We start from the raw sequence: 15,953 nt of genomic DNA, 5'->3' as shown, positions 1-15,953 counted from the left end.
CCCTCTTCTTTCCCCTGTGTCATTCTGAAGAACCAACTCTATCCTAATCTTTGTTACAGCAAAATAATGTCTTTTCTATAAACACCAGATGCCTCTACACTATCCTTCCTGTTTATTTCTTTAGGATTTGTAGAAGGTTTCAAATAAATAAGCATGTCTTTCCAAAGCACTTGAAATGGCACTGACAGCTTCTGTCTCAGCTGCTACATTGACTTGTGGGAAATGTACTGTGTCTGAAAGTCACTGATTTTCCCAACTACCATTTTCTGCACTGACTCAGCCATAGAAAAAGCTTTTATTCCATGTCTAAGAGATCATCCAGATACTGAAGTGAAACCCTCATCACTTAATAGAGGCAAACAAAAAGTCATCAGGAACACATGCTGGTTTACATTTAGGAGACTCGCCTATGCAAATATCTGGATTGGAACTGGCAATTCTGGGATTGGAAAAGTCGTCCAGCCTGTTATCTGTGTCCTCAGCTGCTGAGGTCTTGGCAACCTGTTACATGTATGTCATCTGTAGTTCTCTTTGTAATGAAGTCCTTCTGAGTCAGAAATAGTTCAGTGTCCTGAATAATAAGTTTGATAATTTGCAAGGAAGATCTAGTCAAGACATTGCTATTTTAAGACAATTTCATCCTCCCCTTATCATGCTTAGAAAATGATCACACTTCTGATGACTTTTTTTATCTTTTTACTCAGTGGTGTTCTCAGCTTGTAACATACATGAAAAGAAGAGAAGAAAAGCTGGGGAAAAAATGTGGTGACCTATTCTGGTAGGGAGAGACAGCTTGCTTGGCCACAGTAAAAAATAACAGCTGTGCTCTTCTCTGTGATCCACAAAGGATCCCACAGGATCATGAAAAGTGACTACAACAGGTCGAGGGAAATTTAATCTTGCTGGTACTGTGCACTCCCTGCTATGACCCATGGCCTTTCATCTGTTCCCTCCCCACGTGACTCCCTCCCTCCCTCCCCATTTCTGAGATTTACTGTTCCAGTCACCAAGAATATTTTAGCTTCAAGTCACAGTGTTGCTGAGGGAGAAAGTCATGAATTCATAACTATCAAAACAACCCTTGCTCCAGCTAGTCTTGTTCAAAGCTGTTATCTCCAGTGTATTGATTCAGAGCAGCCTTTTGGAAAAAAAAGACCGTGACAGGTATGAATTCTTTTATTAGCTTCTCTGAACTCAGATGACATCCTGCCTGCTGAACCAGTTCAATCCCTAAAAGTGCCAAAAAGCAGATCAGAAACCTCTGCAAACTGGTGAACTGGAACGTCTCTTCTCTATTCTCTTGGTGTTTCCAGCCTATAACAGGAACACCCACATGGTAGAATTCCTTTACTGTCTTCTTTCCATCTGTGATGCAGTACAAAATAAACACAAGATCAACTGCTGTAGCCTCCATTCAGCCTGTGCAGATTCTTTTGAGTTCCAGGAGATTTACAGGAACGTCTGTCTCCAGCTCTGAGCATTACAGTAAGAAGTTAGCGACTCCTCGACTCTACCTGCACCTGAAGGCATTTCTAACTACAAGAGTAGTATTATAGGTTGGCTGTGTGGGAGTTATATTCTTTCCATCTTTACATCTTTCTAGGGATTTTTTTCCTGCTGCCCTTCTGCAAAACAAGTCTGGGAAAGACTTAACGGGACAGAAAACTTAACTTTCTACTCAGTGTGTCCTTTAAGCAGGGATAACTACACATGGAATCAGCCAGCTTCCATCACTAAAGGCTCAGCAGACACTTTTATCCCTGCTTTACATGGAAACACTTTTCAAGGAAATGCTTGAGGAATTGACTCAGAGCCAAAGTTAAATCTTAATGGGAAGCACTGAGTTTCATCCTGAGCAAAGAAGGAAGAAGGCCTGTGAAGACAGGATGATTTAAGGTCCCTTTTTCCAGAGGAGCCTTTGTACATCTGCCCTCCTACATACAAATGATCATGCCATACCCTGTGTGTGGGTCTAGGAAAAATGACCTGAAGGAGCCTGGAGGATGTGGATGACTTGATAGCAACTTCAAGCCGTGACTCAGATTAGCGATCCTGATCTTTATAGGCTTTGAGTGGTCAGCTCAGCCAAGCAGTTACAGTTTGTAAGTCTTCAGCGTAGCCAGTTAACTGACATTACAAAATTGGCAGTAAAGGAATTATAATGTGTTTGCCTAAATCAGTCATATGATAGAGCAGCTCATTACCAAATACACAGTATTTAAACTCTAGGGCTTTTTTCTTGTTTTAATAAAATTCCTACATGAATGCATGGATCAAAGTGTCACACTGGATTAAATCAACATCAGCCATTTGCTAAGAGCTTTCTACCTCGACTTTATTTTCAATCTCAATACAAACATTGCTTCTTCCATTTTCCCCCACTTCCACTGAAGTCCATCCACCTTATCCCTTCATCCTTTTAATTGCTCTTCATCTCTTTCTTCTGTTTTTACCTAAGCCATAATTTTCCCCTTCTTTAGTCTGTTGTTCATGGTCATTCCAGGCCTAGCAACATCACTGTGAAGTGTCAAAGCTTTAGAAAAAATTGCTCCAAAGGTCTACACGACTCTCAACCACAAAAATCTCAGCTGAGCAGCACGAGTCCTTATATGTGAACATCAGTGAAATGTGCACACTTCATCACCATTTGCCTTTTTTGACCTTTGAAATTGGCCAGAACACACTGATGTTCCAGCACACAAAACCCCACGTAATAATTACTTATTCCCTGCTAATAAAATGCTTGGCATGAATCACCTACATCTTTGTGGAACTATATCAAGGCTTGGGCTTTTACTTATCTACACATTTGGGGTTTATTTTAGCAATTAGACCTGTAATCAAAATATTTCTACTCTTCAAGCTCTGGGATGTGAGTCAAGTCTCAGGGCTGGAAAATGCAGTGGATGGAAATTCTCCTGAGACTGGCTTTTATGTATTCAAAATACTGATGTGAAAGTCTGATGACCAGAAAAGTTGGTCTCAAAAGCAGATACCGCTTGTCCCTTCCTCTTGACATGTGTGTGAGTGTGAGTGTGTGCATACATACATGTGCATATATTTTTATAGACAGGGGTATAGTTATTGCATTCAAATGATTTTCAGGGGTTCTGATTAGAATTTCTAATAGCATTAACAATGACACAGAAAATGGTTTGGGTTTTTTTTGTGGGCAGTTGCAGGAAAAGGGACCAGCAGTTGTCAACATTTCTGTGAATAATTCAAAATTTGAACTCGGTGTAGCACTTGGACTTTTATTTTTATTTGGCTTCAGTAAGAGTGGTCTATGGCAAATATATTATAGAATGCATAAAAATTACATTGAAGAGATATTAGTCACTAAAACCTGCAGTCAGAAAAATGTGAAGTCTGGCTCAGATCCCAAGAGACTTGCAGAAAGTCAAACATCTGCAAATCTAGTTCAAAGTCTGACTTTTTCTAAGCAGGGTTATAATATAAACTGCTTCCATATTAAATACCTCCCTTTTTGAAGGTTTTATTCAGAAACTTATGAAAGATTTTGGGTTTGAATTCTCAGCCTAGTTGAGGATAGATGTCAAAATGTCCTCCTGCAAGAAGCATTGCAGCACACGTGCTCGGAGGTGGCAATCACACCAGGAGTCCAAAAGATCCAGCTTGAGCTTTCTAGAAAGAGCCAGTGATGAGAGAAATCAATGCTCAGTACTAGCAGTCCACTCTCACTTTTTCATTTTAAAGGAAAAAGAGGAGGCAACATGTCAATTTGGAGCAATTTAGAGCATATAAATCTATGACCCTAAGTAATAAAGCTATGTATATCATCCAGTGTGGCAAAATCTGAACAATTCAGAGCACGTCCTGAGGACAGGTGAGGCTTAAATCACGTAATGTTCACACCAGCTAGGAAAGGGTGTGTATGTCTTTTGTTCAACAACTATCTAGCACTGTTGAAACCATTTGACAAAAATCGTTCAGTGGTGGTCAGTAAGTTCAGTAGAAGCAAATAAATCAAAACTAACAACTCCGGGCAAATAAATTCCCCAGCTCACTGGTTTGCTCAGGCTTTGAAATATTACTTTCTCTAGGGCATTCACCCTAACCACTGATTTTCCAGACTTCTCTGACCACATTGGCAAAGGAGAGCAATTACACGGTCACGGTTGCCTGCTGCTGCAGGAGATCAGACCTGGCCTGTCACAGTGACAAGCAAGGCTGGAATAAATGTGTCTGAGCAGGGAATATGGTAGTGCCCTGAAGCACTTTCCCAGGTGGACTGACATCTACATCTATAAATAATAAAACAGGGCAATTATTCAAAGCAGGATTAAAAAAAAAAAAAAAAAACTAAAAATAAAAATAAAAATAAAAAAAAAACCACACCAAAAAAAACCCCAGCACATTAACATAATTCATGAAGCACTCTGGACCATTACAATTATGAAATTACTAACTTATCGGTGATAAACTTAGTAGGATCTCATTGGACTTGAAAGGCAGAAGAACAACTTCGTTCACACCCAGGCTTAACAGGAAACTGCAACAGCCGAAACTCAACGACCAAAAGGTAGATCTTGGAGAAATTTGTCATAAACCCCATCTCCTCTTAACCTACAAACCAAATTCACGTGGTATTTATGCGATCTCTAGCAGAGAAATCAAAATACATTTCCTCCTAAGAGGTGTCCTAGGGAAAGTAAAACAGCAAAAGCATTTCAAGGGGAAAAATGTAATTGCTGGTATCATGTCATGGCTTAGCCCTAGAGAGCAGCTAAATTCCACACAGCTGCTAATTCACTCCCCACCTCTGATGTGGATGAGAATCAGGGAAAAAAAAAAAAAAAAAAAAAAAAAAAAAAAAAAAAAAAAACCACCAACCACCTCATGCATTAAGAATAGTTCAATAATTGAAACAAAATTTAATGTAGCAATAAGAATAGTACATTTGCTATCCTGGTCGTTCTCCCCCCACAGGAGCTTCTTGTGCACCTGCTGGTTGGCAGAGCATGGGAAACTGAGAAGTCCTTCACTCGGGGTAAACACTTCTGAGAAACAACTGAAAACATCGGTATGTTATCAACGTTATTCTCACACTGAATCCAAGGCCCAGCCCCGTACCATCAGCTGGGAAGGGAATTTACTGCGGGAGCCGGGATGTGCCGGAGCCGTGGCCGGGAGGTGGCGCTGCGGCTCCGCCCGCCCGGAGCCGCTTCCCGGGGAGCGGGAGCGTCGCCCAGCCGCTCTCGGCATTCCCGGGCAGTCGCGGCACAGCGACAGTCCTTTCCCTGCCGGGGTCAAAGCGAATGAGCCACACTGTAAAATGATAACAAGCACTGTCTGGTTCGGTTTGTTTGTTTGTTTTGTTTGTTCGTTTTCCCCAGGAAAGGCGCAGGGGTAAAAAGCCTAAAGATTTGGGTGAATAACTTAGAAGGATTACGTGCTTTTTCCCTGCTTGTGGCAAGGCAAGAATCCAGCAGGTCGTTGATCAGGTCAGCACAAGCTCCAAAACCACCGTCATCTTCAGTAACAGGGTGCTGCTGTGTGACCTGCTGGATGCTGGCCATCGCTAGCAAAGGTTTCCAGGTAGCGAAACCTGAGCGGCTCAGTGACTTCCTGCAGACATTTTATCCCTGAAGCCTGTGAACTTATGTGCAGAAACAAGCATTGTGCTGCTGCATCCAAATTCCTCCTCCTCCAGCCTCTGGAGTACTTTCTCCAAGTTTTATTTTCTGCATACTACTTCGAAGTTTCCTGACTCACTGTGGCAGGACTTCCCCGATTTGTAACTCTTCCTGAGGACATGTCTTTCAGTGAACTCCCACTGCAGAAAGATTCACCTCAAAGCCCTGGGATGCCTATTAAACCTACTTCATGTTTTGGTGTTTCATCTTCATGCAGCTCTCTTTCTGCAGGGCCTGCTCCTTCTGGTGTGGCTGTCCCTTTTGGTTACCAATCTGCCTTGCTTTTGACTCTTCTCCACCAGCAGACTCTGGACCGTTTCCAAGTTTCTTGTTAACAGACAACACTGGGTTACTGATCCTGTTGTCACCACTGTTCCCGGTGCCTTGCCATCTCCCATGACCTGTGCTTTACCTGAGGATCCTGCCTTTGTTGTTGCCTCACTGGACTGATAGCCAGGGGAATGCTCACATCCTCATGGATCTGCAGACTCCATTCCTTGTCTTCTTTGCTCCCATTCACCCATTCGCTTCCTGGCCAAGGACTGATAGCCTCTTGGTTTCTGTGTCCTGTGGGATATCATTCCCCTGAAGACTGCAGCAGACAACTGAGAGAAAGTATGTGCAAGCATTGTTTTCCACAGGCCATTTCTGTCAACTCACCTCTCTCCTGTCTCCTGGTTCCTTTAGTTTGATCCCATTTATTTGTTCTGACTTTCTTGGATGTGCTTGTTGCAGTTCTTCCCCAAGCTATCCTGCTTTTGTCCTGCAGTAGGCTGCCTTGCAAAGATCTCAGGGTCACAGTGCATATGCAGTCGAGCCAGAGGTGCTCTGGAACTCTCAAAGTTCTGGAGCTCCCAGGTGAGTGCAGCCTACCTGTCATACCTCTCCATGAAGATGTCACCCACCATTCTAGTTAGTACCACTGACATGTGGGGTGTAGCCTTTCACATGCACCCCCATCCCTTGTCCTGAATGGCAGCACCTGGGTCAGTGACTGAGCTCTAAGTTTACACCCAAATGTAATTTCCTACTTGTTCATGAATCCATAGCTTCATTCTCAGCTTTCATGCCCTGCATGAAGCATTCCTTCACATACACGATCCTCTTCCATAATTGTCCCTTTTTATTCCCAATTAAACCAAGCTCTTTTCTTATCATATTCTGGAAACACATTGTTGCTAGAGAAAATGAGGAAGATTTCATTTCAAAACTGGATGGAAATTTGATGTCTTCTATTGTACATTTGCAGTATAAGGCCCTGTATTAATTGAATGGAAATCTGGGCTAACAAAGCTGAGGTCACAATTTAATTAGTCTATTTCAGGGAAGAGTTTGACTCACTAATTCCAACTTTCAGCTCAACAATTCAAAATTCCCTTGGGCCATATCCTTAGGAAACTAGCACCCGTTATTTAATTGGTTTACTAAGATGGTGCCACTCAAGATCCAGCCTGTCAGCAGATTGAATCTGTTGAAGGCTCACATGCCTCAGCACATTTCTTCATGGCAGTGTTGCAATTTTGCTAGATTCATACAGCTCTTAAGACATGCTTTTTAAAGCCAGCTTACCTTTTTATGCCTAAAAATAATTGCAGGTGGGGTTTATAATTACTAGGACAAGTTGCAACTCTTGCACACTAAAATACCCAACTGCCTCTGCAAGTCTAGTGCCAGAAAATATTCCAGTGCACTGCAAGAGCATTGTTAGCAACTCAAGCACTCAGAAGTTAGGAAAGGTGAGATCAAAAGTAGTCCATACACATATAGATCAATACAACAATACGACATTTTGGTTATACTGGATCACATAAAAATGTAACATCACATTTAGTCCTGCTTTGAGGGCTTGGACCCGGTGATCTTTGAGACTCTCTCCAAGCCAAAATATGTTACAATATATGAAGATTTTTCTTATAATTTTTGCTTGACCAGTGTATCTTGCTGTGGGGAACAGTTCCCTGGGGCCCTGGATATCTGAGTTCCGTGGCCCCTTTCTAACCAGTTTAGTTCTGCATAGTCTTTCCATTTCCTTTTAATCCACTACCTGGTAATTTCAGTGGGTACCTCTTAGTCCCTAATGTTATTATTAGGTACATAATTGTTCTCTTTTCCATACCTCTCGTGGCGCTTTATGTTTTACTTGTGTTTCCTTCTCGATCACCTGTTTTAATAGCCCATTAGATTCATGAACAGCTGAATACATTCAGTAGTTTTACTGAGTTAGTGTAGCCAACACTCAGGTGAATTCCCATTCCACATGTAGTTAAACTGTGATTCACATTTCCAGCTCATGCTGGGTGCAATACAGTCTTTCTTCTCCATATTTTTCATCCCTGCCCTGGGTCTCTAAGGGTGCTGCTCCACAGCACCTGTGGCTGATCCAAATCTGCCCTGATGTAATCCCTATCTCTGTCACTGGCTTTCTTTTGCTGTTCCCTCACCATGAGGCCACACCGTCTGTTGCCATCTGCTCAGGGATCTTAACCAACTGCAGGCTATTTGCTTTATTTGTGGGGTTATTTTTTATCCTGTTTGGGTTTCCAGGCTCAACCACTAAGGGGCAGAGAGGCTGAGCTGGGATGCACAGAGGTGGATGGGCAGGACCACTCACAGACCTGCCTGCTGGGAGTCCCTCATACCAACAGGAGGGTCTGGCTTGCTGTGAGTGTCTGAAACAGTTCCTGCCTTTAATACTTGATCCCAGCTCTGCTTTCAAAATCATCAGCTGAGCCACAAGCACTGCTCAGACACTCAGAGAAGAGCTGTCTCAAACCACTAATTTAAAGCCTAACATCTAAATTACTAATTCTAGGTCAACTTTTACAAGCCAAACCAGGCTACAGAAATTACATACGTAATAAACTGAGAGAAATTAAATACTTTTTCTCCATGAGATGTTTCTATTACTGACAATGATGCTTCCAGCTACCATAAAAGGTAGTTTGGACCCAATTTATACTGACAAGGAACCTAACTTTATCAAGATTGTGTGACTTTTTATTTCCCAAAGGAATATTAAATTACTCTTGAATGTAACTTTGACGAAAGCAGAAGTTGCCTCTTGTATGTTTCTGTCTTTTACTGTGTATAGCAGAGAAAATGAGAGATAAACAATGTGGAAAGACAAGAATCTGCCAGATGCCCATCATACAAAGCAAGATGTATCCGGTCCGAAAAGATGCTCTTATAAGCTACTCATTTTTGCCTCATTTCAAGTTAGGGCAGGGACTGTGCTGAGGCAGGGATCAGAGTAAGGTTTTACACCTTTCTTCACAGACCATCATTCTCCCTATCAGAAAGCTTCTAACATGATGAAACAAAGTCAGGAAAACTGGGGGGGAAAAAAGCATTTTCTTCCCTTTTTAAAATTATTTACACTATACCAAGTGACTATCAGGCTGATGATGGTATAGGATTCACTAGGAGCACACACTTGAAAATGGAAATGAGGAAGCTCCCCAAAAATGCCACAGTGCATAAAGGTGAGAGACATGTGGCCAAACATAGGAGAGAGAGAGACAGGTAAGCACCCAGCTGTGAAAACAGGCACTCACTGTATATTTTACTAGCTCAATTTAAGTAAAACAGCATCAGCTCAGATGTCAGCTTGCCAAAGAGAGAAAGCTTTCCGGAACAAGATCACCCTTTCAGCTTGTGTTTATAGAGTCCCAAGGTTAAGAGGCACTTGGTTCATAGCTCCTGGGAGCTACCACAGCACTGAAAAATAAACATAAAAAATGTCATTAAGGAATATCTTCAGAAGTCTGTGTCTCATTTTGAGAGCCCCACATGATGCACACTTCCCTCTGGGATTAATATTTCTAATAAATCTGAGCCTTAGCATTTGCCCTGCTGAAGAGAATATTTATTTAAAATTTCCTCTGGCCTTCAAGACATGACCAGTAGCAGCCCCAGCTGCCTGGCTGAATGCCAGCAGACCATGTTTCTCTTTTGTGTCCAGCCACAAGAGCTGTCACAGCCAGGACAGCAGCTCTCACTACATTATCACACAGCTCAATCATTTCGGAGTATTTTGGTAGAACTCAGAAAGCAAAGGGGCCAGGATTCGCTTGCAAAGGCAAGGTGGCAGGAGGAGATCCCCAGACCAGCCTGAGTATGAAACTATGCAGCTGTGCTGCCTCTCAGAGCAGGAGATGACTTTATCTGGTGCTATTGATAACATCTCTGCTTCAGTGCCGCTCTACTTCTCTGTCATCCTTCCTCTTCAGCTCTTCAAACAGATTATGGGGTCGAAGCCAAGCCTGAAGGAAACAGCTTCAGCAATTTACTATTAATAAACTACTGTTATGTAGGGACTGACTGACTATGTCAGGCTGCAGATGTAGCATTCAATGGTGTCTCAAGGAGGACCCTGAAGAGAACATCCCAAAGGAGCCTGTGGGAGACTTCAGTAGGCAGACACACTGCCTTCTCTTCCCTATCCAACCTCTGGCTGAAAAATTGGCATCCCTGAAGAAGATATATCTCTTTTGCCTTATCTTTTCCAAAACACCCATTATCAGAGAATCAGAGAAACACAGAATCACAAAATGATTTGGGTGGGACCTTGTAAAGTCTTCTAGTTCCAACCCCTCTGCCATGGGCAGGGACACCTTCCACTACTCCTAGCTGCACAAAGCTCAATCCAACCTGGCCTTGAACACTTCCAGGGACGGGCCATCCACACTGTATTACAACCTGTTCCAGTGTGTCCCTCACAAAAGCATTATTAATAACTATAATCCTTGATAATCTTATTACCCATAATCAGCCCCTCAGTTTCACACAGGCCATAATGAGACAAAAATGGCAGCTTATGTCCAGTGAGGACTATTTGAAAAGTGTTTAGAAATGTCTGGACTCAGAAAACAAATCCACATGTATTACATATTTAAGTAGAGTAACTTTTGTCTTAGGGGTCTGTTCTTTCACATTTCAGTATGTTGGTAGTATTACTAACATCACTATTGTTACTGTCATTAGTTTGAATGAGGGTGCATATCCTTGCAGAGCACATATCTGCCAACAATGCAACCCAGTCTGCTTTTGCTCATTTGAAAGAGGTCTGCAGCTTTGGTTTGAAGAGCTAGACCTAATCCTAAACTTCAGAGATGTCCAAGTGGGATATATCTACTGGCTGAGTCTGTTGACTGAAGCAGGAGTAGTCCTGATGACTGGCTAACGATGCTTTTAACCAGATTATCCAGGTACAATTAGCTTTATTGACTGACTTTACCCCATGTTCTTTGCCAGTGAGTTGAATGCACACAGTGCTATTTGCTATCTTATCACTTTGTTGAGTGAGGCTATAAAATAAAAGGAAACTATAATGAATGCATGTCTTTAACCATCTTTACAGCTAAGAAGGGGGTCCAGCACCTGGACACTCCTTCAGTAAATCTCTGGAGATGCCTGTTTTGAAGAGGAAGGCAAGCCTGGCAAGTAGTCAGTCTGAAATATTCTTTGACCAGTGTTAATCAACTTCAGCAAAGTTCTCTTTCTGCCTACACAATATGCTTCCACTGGCTATCATAAACCAAACATATTTATTATCTTACTTGCCTGATTTCCATCACACTTCTGTATCTTGCTAATATTAACATACTTAGCATATTTCCACTTGGTAAACAAAACTTGTAGGAGCAGCAAAAGGATAGTAAAAAGCCAATAATTAGTAATCTATTTATTTGTGACAATTCTCTGCTGAGGGTGGACAATGTTTCTTTGGTTAATAATCTCTCAGATGTAAGTAGGGTTCGCAATAGAACAAGTAACAAAAAACCGAGGGGGAACATCACATCCTGTTAAAATTTCAGGGTGATTTATATTGGAACACTGTTTATATCCTACAGAGGATTTATTTTCTACTGGTAAATAAAAAAGCAACAGGAAAAAATCAGCCTAGATTTTGAGACTACAACCTCAAAACCACACCTTCAGCAGCTCCATTAACTTGAGCAAGATGTGATAGTCCACATGGAAGGAGAAAACTCTGTCCCTTTGGACAAAAGATCACTCTTAGCAGCAGAATAGTTTATCAGCCTGCAAATGTCTAATCTCCAACAGCTAGATATCACCATGGGTTATGGTCAGTCTTCCCCAGTTATTCCCTCAAAATGAAGGGCCCTCACTAATGTGGGAATAGTTTATAGCTTTGCTACAACAAGCACAGTGTTTTGCACTCACCTTCAATGTCTCCCCCTAAAGCCTCCCTGGAAGGAAAGGGGAGCTTACTTGCCAGGCTTACTTTCAGAGCCTGGCAAGTAGTCAGTCTAAAATATTCTTTGAGCAGTGTTAATCAACTTCAGCAAGCATTCTGGTGCTGCAGTGTGCAATGCCAAGGCAGTTCTTCTCCTTATCGATCCCATAAGGATTTAGACCAGGATGCAGAAACAAAGGAGCAGGGAACAAGGAGGTGGAGCTGGGAGCTGGGTGGACCCCTGAGGACAGCAGTATTCGAACGCTGTTTAGAAAGGGATTAGCAATATCAGCTCCTGGAGAGGAAAAGCCACAAAAATGCCAGGCATTAAAGGTTTTGAAAAAGATTTTTTCATAGCTTCCCTGCCACCTCTCCCAGTCAATCTACTGTAGACTTTGCAACTCTAATCTAGTGAGTGGCTTACCTCCAAGTCTCTTGACTGTGATCAGGCCTCTCTCTGTAAAACACTGGATTCCATTGTTCCTTACACATTGTTGCAACTCTTATTCCTTGGCCCAACTTTTAGAAATATAAATCAGCCAGAGATGAAGGGTGATTGAAACAATCATCGTTGTACAGTAGTGACAGCTTTTTTTTATTTACCATAATGAAGTGTCAGAGAGAACAGACTGAGAATAATGAAACTATGGGAGGAATATACCCAAATCAAAAATCCTGGAAAGCTTCTAAAACAAGAGAACCCAGACACGGAGGCAGACGTGCATGTTTATGGGACTCAGACTGACTGCACGGTGCATCCATCCTTAGAAGCATTGTAGGAAAAAGTGACACTTTGTGCAGAAAGTGTGTTAATGCTTTGGAATGCTTTGACATATTTCATGTGCCTTTATTATCAAAATAGCAAAAATATTAATGGAGGACAAGCAAAAGAGGTATGGAAGAGGAAAAAGGATTAAGAGACAGTAAATTACCTTTGATTCTCATGGAGGCGATTATCACAGAGAGAAAAAGTGAGAGCAATACTTTGCCCCACTCTGCCTATCAGCTACTTTTCTAGTCAAGGCCTGTTAGCCTTAGCTATTCTCACCAGCAGTACCAATAGGTGGGCAGACATGCACAGACCACATGGCATTGATAGATAATTGCTGAGTCTTTGTTATTTGGCTGAGTTCTAAACAAGAGCAATGAAAGGTGAAAAAAGACCATGAGATAGCAGAGCTGGGTGGATATAGCTGCAGTTCTCAGCTGCAGTCCCACAGCACAGAGAGTGCCTGATCAGCTGTCATTCAACACCATGTGTCCTCCCAAGCAGTGTACAACATGCTCCTTCTCCCTTTCTTGCCACAAGGTCTCATTCCTGCAGATTTGTTGGCGGTAGGAGGTAAGCAAGCTGAAGGTGTCAACTGGATGCATACAATACCCTTAGCCAGTTTCTTGGCCTCTAGCTATGTTGTAAATACTGTAGCAGCACAGCCACGTGATGCTTGGAGCTCTGCCAGTAGCTGAGGCTCTTACTGCTGACCACCCATTATGGACAGCTTAAGATACAGCTAAGAACATTAACCAGGAAATGACATCCAGAGCAAGTAATCCCTCCCACTCTTCTAGTTTTTGTGTAAATGTGGTAAAAGATGCCAACTGGAAAACTGCAGAGATATTTCTGAGACAGCAACTAGGCACACTGAAGAGTATATAAATTAATAGCCATTTTAAAATAACTGAAGCCAAGTTTTCTTAACATGCAGTGGTGTTTGGAGAGCACACCTCTACTCTACATAATGCTTTGCTATCTCAGTCAGGTTTAGACCCAGTAGAAATTCTATCTTTTTAGGTTTACCAACGAACAACTCCTAGCAATAACTACATACAATCCCCCTTTTGGGAGTAGAAGTGAGCTAGAACAATCATTTAGCATTTCTGTGAGAAATTATCAATTCCATCAAAGCCAGTTATTTATGACTTATGAATAAGACCTCTGTTTGCAAAAAAAAAAAAAAAGAAACAAAAAAAACCCACCAAAAAACCAACAACCCTAGCTTGTCTGGCAACAAGCCTGTAATTATTCAGAGCTTCGTGTGGGTGTGGTGAATCAGTGAAGCATACTCGCTGTATTTATTTAACAAATAAATATACCTCTAGTGTATTTGGCCGCCAACTCATGATAATAATGAAGTTTGCTTCTGAACTAACTCATCTTGCCTAAGGAAGGGCAAAAATCAAATCAAACATACTGAATTAAGCTACCCTTGCACATTTTCCAATTTGCTCTTATTTCAAACTTTGAGTTACAGCCATCTTTGGGAAAAACACCTCACACCATTCTGCATGTAAAGATGTAATCTTTGAGCAAATCTGCTGGGTTTAGTTCCAGGTGAGTTACTTTTAACACCAAGTAACTGGAACCCATGATTAGAGCCCTCTGGGCAGTAGCCACATGGCTCTGGAAGGCACACCATAGAGATTTTGCCATTGCAACAAAGTGAAGAGCATTAGCTTTTGTATTCTGGAGGTCAATAACAACTCTCTTTGTCTCCTAAAAATTCCTCTTTCAACATACCTACTTTTAGTCACTCAGCTTCAGTCATGGAGGTGGGAGGTAATGTTTTAATGTTCCTGGTCAACCTTATTCCATTATGAATCAGAGATGTTCTTCTTAAGACACAAAAAGCATGAGCAAAATATAATTACACTCAGATATAGAAAAGAGCTGCCTTATTTTTTTACCAAGCCAGACATGTAATTTGCAGAATGTGCTCACACAGTAGCTGTACATGTATGTTGACAGGTTGTACAGAAATTGTCAGATAGGTGAACTGGGGACATGAGTGCAAGTATTTCTTCAGCAGATGTTCTGTGCCTCAAAACATGTGTTGTTGCAGTTCATTAAATTCTGGACCCATGACATTTGATAGGGAGAATTTCCACATAGATCATCAAATCACAGAATTGCCTAGGTTGGAAAGGACCTTGAGGATCATCTAGTTCCCAACTCACTTCCCCTGGGCAAGGACAACCAGACCAGGTTGCTCAGAGCTCCAGCCAACTTGGCCTTGAAAACTTCCAGGGATGGGGCATCCACAACTTTTCTGGGCAACCTGTTCCAGTGCCTCACCAACCCCACAGCAAAGAATTCCTTCTGTATAAATAATCTAAACCTGCTTTCTTTCAATTAAAACCATCCCCCCCTGTATGTCACTATGTGCCCTTGATAAGGATAGAACTTTTCTTCAGACTACTGGTAATGCCTACACAGGTGTGAGGGGAGGAGTTCTGGAAAAGTTGCCCACAAGTTGCCCACATTGTGGCAATACCTCCTCCAGAGCCCCAAGGTTTTGGTGGTTTGTTTTTTTTTTTTTTTTTTTTTTTGGTATATTTTGAGAAGGAAAGTCTTTTGAAACACTTAGAAGTCACACCTCTTGAGTCTTACCCTTATCTCAGGTAACACCTATGGTAAAAAATGCATTACTTGTAGTGGGAATTACAGCTCAGATTTGCAGTCATTGTCAGATAAGGTTTATAAAGTTCAAGAATGTAACCACCTGTAGTTGTTTCTCTGCCCCATTGTTCTGATCACACATAAAGACCAATGCTGTTCACAGTGGCTTGATCAGAGAGTTTGACCTCTGCTTCAGAAAGTTATGATTGGATATGATGATACGAACGGCTGGAGCCTGTCCCAATCTCATAGCAATCAGTGTTTCCACAGAAGGAGAGTTGGCAGAACAGGTATCGTGTTCTCTTGCTGAACTGCCCCATCTACCACTCAAAGTTCAGTCAATCATTATTGACACAGACTGAGCAAGGCTAGCTGAGGAGCAAGCACAGCATCTGTCCTCCCACTGCCCTGGAGGGAGAGATGCTCCACAGCGAAGGTGAGAGCAGGCAGCTGAAGTTAGGGCCAGCTTCAACAGGGGACATTGCTTGTGCTCACGGGAGTGATGAATTTGGGCTCCCAAGGTCATACCCAGCCCGGATATCACAGAGGGGACTGCTGGCTCTATGGTTGCAACAGATTGTTTTTCCTGGCACAGCAGTGTGCTGGCTTTCCTGTCTAATCTTTTCCATTGTTTTTCTTAAAGTTTGTTACTGGAATAGGTAAGCTCACAACGTATTATCAGACACAGAGAAGACTTGAG

The sequence above is a fragment of the Chamaea fasciata genome, unplaced genomic scaffold, assembly GCF_029207755.1.
Source record: "Chamaea fasciata isolate MVZ Bird 193981 ecotype frontalis unplaced genomic scaffold, bChaFas1.0.hap1 SCAF_3, whole genome shotgun sequence".
Classification (NCBI taxonomy): domain Eukaryota; kingdom Metazoa; phylum Chordata; class Aves; order Passeriformes; family Sylviidae; genus Chamaea; species Chamaea fasciata.
This window is presented reverse-complemented; position numbering follows the sequence as displayed.